The sequence below is a fragment of the Budorcas taxicolor genome, chromosome 23 (genome assembly GCF_023091745.1).
Source record: "Budorcas taxicolor isolate Tak-1 chromosome 23, Takin1.1, whole genome shotgun sequence".
Lineage (NCBI taxonomy): Eukaryota > Metazoa > Chordata > Mammalia > Artiodactyla > Bovidae > Budorcas > Budorcas taxicolor.
Genome location: NC_068932.1, coordinates 51,189,675 through 51,197,002, shown reverse-complemented (window position 1 = coordinate 51,197,002; position 7,328 = coordinate 51,189,675). Strand labels below are relative to the sequence as shown.

At 48.6% G+C, this 7,328-nt stretch overlaps 1 pseudogene; it reads right to left on the bottom strand.

Annotated features, from left to right (window-relative positions):
• Positions 1–6,247: 6,247 nt before the first annotated feature.
• LOC128067655 (olfactory receptor 13A1-like) lies at positions 6,248–7,118 on the bottom strand (annotated as a pseudogene).
• Positions 7,119–7,328: the final 210 nt, after the last annotated feature.

Genomic DNA, 7,328 nt, shown 5'->3' with positions numbered 1-7,328 from the left:
CCTATATATTCTGTCTACAAGAGACCCACCTCAAGCCTAGGGACACACACAGACTGAAAGTGAGGGGCTGGAGAAAGATATTTCATGCAGATGGAGACCAAAGGAAAGCAGGAGTAGCAATACTCACATCAGACAAAAGTGGACTTTGAAATAAAGGCCATGGTAAGAGACAAAGAAGGACACTGCCTAATGGTCAAAGGGTCAGTCCAAGAAAGAGACATAGCAGTTATAAATACATGTGCACCCAACACAGGAGCCCACAATGCATAAGGCACAGGAGCCCACAGTGTGTAAGGCACAGGCTACAAGTGTGAAGGGGAACTAACAGCGACACAAGAATAGTGCGGGGCCTCACTACCCACTCACACCTACGGGCAGACCAGCCAAGCAGAAAGTCAGCCAGGAAACACAAGCTTTAAACTACACAACAGGCCAGTTAGGCCTGTTAGATATCTACAGGACATTTCACCCAAAAGCGATGGGTTTTGCCTTTTTCTCAAGTACAGACAGAACATTCTCCAGGATAGATCACATCCTGGGCCATAAATCTAGCCTTGGTAAATTTTTAAAAAATGAAATCATTCCAAGCATGTTTTCCTATCACAATGCAGTAAGATTAGATGTCGACTACAGGAAAAAAAAACTATTAAAAATACAAACGTGGAGGCTAAGCAACATGCTTCTGAAAAACCAACACATCACAGAAGAAATCAAAAAGGAAACAAAATGTGCAGAGAAACAACGGAAAATGAAAACACAACCCAAACCTGTGGGGCTCAGCAAGAGCAGTGCTGAAACAGAGGCTCACAGCAATACAAGCCTACTTCAAGAAATAAGAGAGACACCAAATAAACAACATAACTTTACACCTAAAGCAACTAAAAAAGGACAGAAAAACCCCACAGTCAGTAGAAGGAAAGAAACCCTGAAAATCAGAGCAGAAATAAATGAAAACGAAATAAAGAAGACTATAGCAAAACTCAACAAAACTAGAAGGTGGTTCTTTGAGAAGATAAATGAAATAGACAAACCATTATCCAGACTCATCAAGCAAAAAAGGAAGAAGAATCAAATCTATAAAATTAGAAATGGAAATGGAGAGATCACAACAGACAACACAGAAATGCAAAGGATCACAAGAGACTACTACGAGCAAGTATCTGCCAATAAAACGGACAACTTGGAAGAGATGGACAAACTCTTAGCAAGCTCTGGGAGTTGGTGATGGACAGGGGAGCCTGGTGTGCTGCGGTCCACAAGGTCACAAAGAGCTGGACACGACTGAGCGACTGAACTCTTTCCATGTTTCCCCATCTATTTGTCATGAAGTCATTGTGCCGATGCCATGATCTTCATTTTCTGAATATTGAGTTTTAAGCCAGCCTTTTCAATTTCCTCTTTCACCTTCATCAAGAGGCTTTTTAGTTTTTTAGTTTTTAGTTCTTCTTTGCTTTCTGTAATAAGGGTGGTATCATCTGCATATCTGACGTTATTGATATTTCTCCCCCACAATCTTGATTTCAGCTTGTGTTTCATCCAGTCCGGCATTTTGCATGATATACTCTGCATATAAGTTTAATAAGCAGGGTGACAATATACAGCCTTATTGTACTCCCTTCCCAATTTTGAACCAGTCCATTATTCCACGTTTGGTTCTAACTGTTGCTTCCTGACCAGCATACAGGTTTCTCAGGAGGCAGGTAAGGTGGTCTGGTATTGCCATCTAAGAATTTTCCAGTTTGGAAGATGGTTATTTTGAAGGTCTAGCCTGCCATTTTCCAGGTCTGCCAGCTCCCCAGTAAAGTCTCTTCCTTGCCTCAACACCTCCTCTCTCGGATTCATTGGCCTATCGTGCGGCAAGCAGAGCAAGCTTGAACCAGGTAACAATTTGGCTTAGCCATCCAGGAGCCTTGCTGCTTGTGGCTAGCCAGCCCCAATCGGGGAATATTGGGGCAGGACCCTAGCCGCTCCCAGGACCATTTGTTGTCCTGAGAATCTTTCCTTCAAGATTCCCTGAAGCGGCACTGGCTTCCCCCAGTGCTTGGCAGCTGAGACGAGGAACCAACAAACCCCTAGAGCTGACGGGCTCGGCTATGTCTGGAGGGTGAGTCTGCCCAGCTTGATGGCTGGCCCAGCCAGTTTGCTTGTTTTATGTGTCCTTTTGTGTTGAGAGCCAACAGGTTCAATTTTGGAGGGTAAGTCAGTCTGGTGTGCACACCGGGAACATTTCTCCCCTTCTATCTGGTCTTTTCCTTTAGGGGATAAGCCAATTTGGTTGGGTACCCATTTGCAGAGGGGAGGTGCTGTTGGACTCTACCCTGAACCAGTTCGTTGGGAACTAGTCCTCAGGAGCAAGTTCACCCTAGTTGAAATTAGCCCATTTGAAGGGTAATTTTATTTACCTGATTTGGGAACTGGTCCAGTTGGGGCTTCTCTTGTAGCTCAGTCAGTAAAGAATATGCCTGCAATGCAGGAGACCTGGGTTCAATTCCTGGGTCAGGAAGATCCCCTGGAGAAGGAAACGGCAACCCACTCCAGTATTCTTGCCTGGAGAATCCCCATGGACAGAGGAGCCTGGTAGGCTACAGTTGAAGGGGTTGCAAGAGTCAGATATGACTTAGCGACTAAACCACCATCACCACCACCATCTGGAACCAGTTCATTTGGGAGCTAGTTCTTGTGGGAGTGGGTAGCCTAGTTGGAGTTAGTTCATTTGTTGGACAGGGTTATTTACCCTGTCTGGGAATCGATTTGTCTGAATGCATCAATACTGGAATCTGTGCCATTTTGTTGGAAGAATTTTCCACAGTTTGTTGTGACCCACACAGTCAAAGGCTTTAGCGTAGTCAATGAAGCAGATGTTTTTTCTGGAATTCTCTTATTTTTTCTATGACCCAGCAGATGTTGGCAAGTTGGTCTCTGGTAATGTAATGGAGTACTATTAGCTATAATCACCCTCGTTTAAAAATAAATCTGAAGTGCATTAGATATGCAGAACTTGTTGATTTTATAACTGGAACTTCGTACCCTTTGACAATAACTCCTTAACCTTACCCCCACCCCCAGCCCGTTACCTGCCACCCTACTGTCTATTTCTGAGTTTGACTTTTTAGATTCCACGTATAAAAGAGATCACACAGTATTTACCTTTCTCTGTCTGAATAACTCAGCCAAATGTCACAAATAGCAGCTGTCAGCTTTTCACAGGGCTCAACAGTATTCTCGCGTAGACGTGCATGTGTGTGTAGATATCTGTATGTATCTCTACACTGCACACACACATCATATGTGTATACATACAATATATATGTATGTATTTATAACTCCCGTGTGCACAGGGATGGGCGTCTCTCCAGACCCTGATCCAGCCCCTTTGGACACACAGGCCCAGGAGGGAGAGTGTCGGGTCGTGTGTGCTCACGCTCAGTCGTGTCTGACTCTCTGTGACCCCCTGGACTGTAGCCCGCCAGGCTCCTCTGTCCATGGGGTTCTCCAGGCAAGAATACTGGAGTGGGTTGCCATTTCCTTCTCCATGTTAGATCATACTGTAGTTCTATTTTTAATTTTTTCAGGAACTTCCATACTGTTTTCCATAGTAGCTGCACTAGCTACATTCCCACCAACAGTGCACAAGCGTTCCCTTTTCTCCTTACCTACACTGTGACCTTATGAGGAGCTGTAGGTGCCCTGCACTTAGCTGAAAACTGAGTTTAAACAGGAAAATTTTTATAATGACTCCATTCTTACACAGTTTATTTCTATCCAGTTTTGCCTATTTTAGGTCACTTTCAGGTACTAAAAACAGTTGCAGCATTTAAAAATATTTATTCTGGAGATTATAATTGTTATCCACATGAAGGCTACTGATACAATCTAACTAAAGATAATCAAACTGAAAAAAAAAACATTGTCTCCTTTTTAATTTCAGTATTTAAAAACATTATTTATTATGCATACATTTTATTTTGGAGTAAAGAAAGAACAAGGGAACTTCCTGAGAATTTGAATGTCAGGCTTGAGGAAAGGGAGAAGGCCAGCACTTGCAGGGTGATGCCTGAGGCGCTAGTGGGCACAATGACGGCTTCACACACACCCCAACAGTGAATACAGGCCCTCCCAAATGAGTCGGTCTGGAAAAGCCTGGAATGACATGTAAAGAATTCTAAACTGTGAGAAACAGTTTTCATAAAATAATAAACACAAAGTGATCCTCTATTTTTTACTGAAGTATAGTTGTGTTAGTTTGGGATATATAACAAAGTAATTCTTTTATATATATATGTATATATATAAATAAATAAATATATATATATATATTTGTAGTTAAAAGAAACCCCATTATCCTCTCAGGGAATCCCTACAGCAGGGAGCAGGAGTCCACACGAGCCAGGAGCCTGAGCCTCACGGGGCCGCCGCGGCTGGGCTCCTCCCTGGGGATCTGGACACGTATTTCAGTGCGGTGCCTCCCCCAACATGGAGGTGGGGACAGGCACCTCTCATGCAGGTTCTGGCTTCAGGGTTCATGTCTGGAAGCACTTCCTGCAGCCATGCTTACCCTGAGGTCAGAGCAGCACGGATGGCAAAGCCTACACATCTCGAGGTCAAACCACAGGGTGTGGTACCAATAGCTCTCAACACGCTGCTGACCAACACCTCCCATCCCCACCCCCTCCCCACACACACACATCGTGTCCTGTGTAAACTCGGATGCTCCAGGATTGTACTGAGAATTCTGCCACTGGCCACCATTTCAGTGACACTTCCCAATTTCCACAGGTTTCATAAATCTCACATGAAGCTTATTTCTGATTCAGTTCAGTTCAGTTCAGTCGCTCAGTCATGTCCGACTCTGCGACACCATGAATCACAGCACACCAGGCCTCCCTGTCCATCACCAACTCCCGGAGTTCATTCAGACTCATGTCCATCGAGTCGGTGATGCCATCCAGCCATCTCATCCTCTGTCGTCCCCTTTCCTCCTGCCCCCAATCCCTTCCAGCATCAGAGTCTTTTCAACGAGTCAGCTCTTCGCATGAGGTCATCCTCACTGACTAACCATGCCACAAACATGCCTCTACCAAGTCTTTGCAAAACTAAGTCTGACGGTCTCCTTGGTAGGATCACCCCTGCATCATTCATTCTTCTGCAGTCAGTGGCATTCACAGGGGGCCTGCCTCGTACATGGTGCACATTGCTTCCAGAATGCGCCAGTCCAGACGAGCAAACCCTGGTTCAAGTGCGAGAAGCTGGACCCTGTTGTTGTCCTCAAAGTGTTTACAGTCTTCAGGAGACAGACAAGCACCATAGCAGGGGAAGATTTGCTCAGAGGAGACAGCCCCCAGGGAACCAAGAATGCCCTTCCCTCAAAGGGGCCCTTCTGTCCCCGTCCCTTCAAGCCGCACAGGTCCCCCACGCCCCTCCCCCCAGCCCTGTGAACCTAAATCACAAAGGAACAGAAAGGGCTCGCCCATGAAGAGCTCCCCTTCCCCAGCATCTCCCTGGGTCCCAAACCCGCCTGAGCCCAATCTTCCTGCAGCCTGGTTCTGAAGGGGAGGACAGCTGAGTTTGTGGTAGAGGGGGAAGAAAAGGAAACAGCCTGGCCACTTTCCATACTGATACCAGTCACATCTTTACATCATAGACTTGAAAAAGCCTTGCCAAAATATTCTCCTAAAAAGCACTCACATTTAAAAAGACCACTCCTGGAACTTTGCTACCAAGGGGGAACCTATCCTCCTGAAATCTTCCCCCACCACCACTGGAAATCTTATCCTAAAGTAGAATAGGACTAACCTATCCTACCTTAATCCCTCTCATCCCTGCTCAAATCCTCCTGTGACTAAGGCAAAGGCCGCCCATAGTGAATGCAGAAGCTCAAAATAGGGAGGGCTGCAGCAAGGTGCAGGCTTGGAAAGGAAAGACGTGGGCATCTCGGGAAGAAGTTGCTAGGAAGGCTGAAGAAAGGGCCAGGCGCAGCTGGTGATCTACTACGTGCTTCTTGGGTCATGAAGCTGGCATTGGTCACCCCAGGATCCACCAGGGCAGGACAGGGTGAGTCTGGGAGGTTAAGGGGCTTCCTGAAAGTGAAGGGGAGATGCCCCGAGCGGGTCCCATGGTCTCACTACAGCACAGTAGGGTGAGACCTTAGGAGGCAGGATGGGGCTTCCAGACAACAACCCTGCCCCAGTTTAGGGAAAGCCACCCTGGGCCCCGCCCTCCAGGCACGAGGACCTTGCTGGGCGCGACCTCAGCAGCTGGACAGAAGCCTCCTGAGCGCCGCCTTGACCTCCATGTTTCTCAGCGAGCAGATGAGCGGGTTCGGGGAGGGGCCACGGAAGTGGAGATCACCGACACCAGCTTGTCCTTGTCCAGCGAGCAGCTGGACGCGGGGCGGATGTAAGTGCAGATGACGGCGGGGTAGTGCAGGGCGACCCCCGGGAGCTGCGAGGAGCAGGTGGGAGGCGCGCCGCTCGCCCCCCGCGAGCGCATGCACAGGATGCTGGCGGGGACGCAGCCGTAGGACCGCGTGAGGGGGACGTCTGCCGGGAGGGCCGTGGTTTCCTTCCGCTGGGTCGGGGCGCAGGAGAGCTTCAGCAGAGGGGGGATCTCACAGAAGTGCTCCACCACGTTGGAGCGGCAGAAGGGCAGGCGAAGCATGAGGCCTGTGTGCACGCTGGTGTTGATCAGGCTGACGGTCCACACCACCCCCGCCAAGAGCGCGCACACCCGGGGGCCCGTGAGGGCGCCCTAGTGCAGGGGCCGGCAGATGGCCCCGTAGCGGTCATAGGCCATGGCCGAGAAGAGCAGCAGCTCGGCCCCCATGGACCACGTGAAGAAGAAGAGCTGGGCCATTGCAGCCCCATAGGAGATGGTCTTGCTGGCCACCACGCCCACCAGAAGTTCAGGTAGGATCGTGGCCGTGCAGAGAATGTCCACCACGGCCAGGCTGACCAGGAAGAAGTGCAGGGCTGGACTGGAGCTGATGACCGCCACGATCAGCAGGTTTCCAGAGAGGGCCACTGTGTACAGAAGCAGGGAGGCAAAAAAGAGCAGCGTCGCAGCCCAGGTGTCTCTGAGAACCCCAGAATGAAGAAGTCGGTGACCAGCGTCTGGTTCATCACAGCCCTGGAGGGTGCCAGCATGGTCCCTCTGAGACCGTGGGCTGTTCTGACTCAGGCTGTAGAGGAAGAGCTTGCAGTTGTTCTGAGTGCTCCCTCTTGGAATTGTGTGCATGACCCACTTAGGAAGAGGATTTTAAAACTTACTTTGGTAATAAAAATGGAGCTTTGCGCTCCTGATAATTGTGGGGTAATTATCAGGATTGTGGG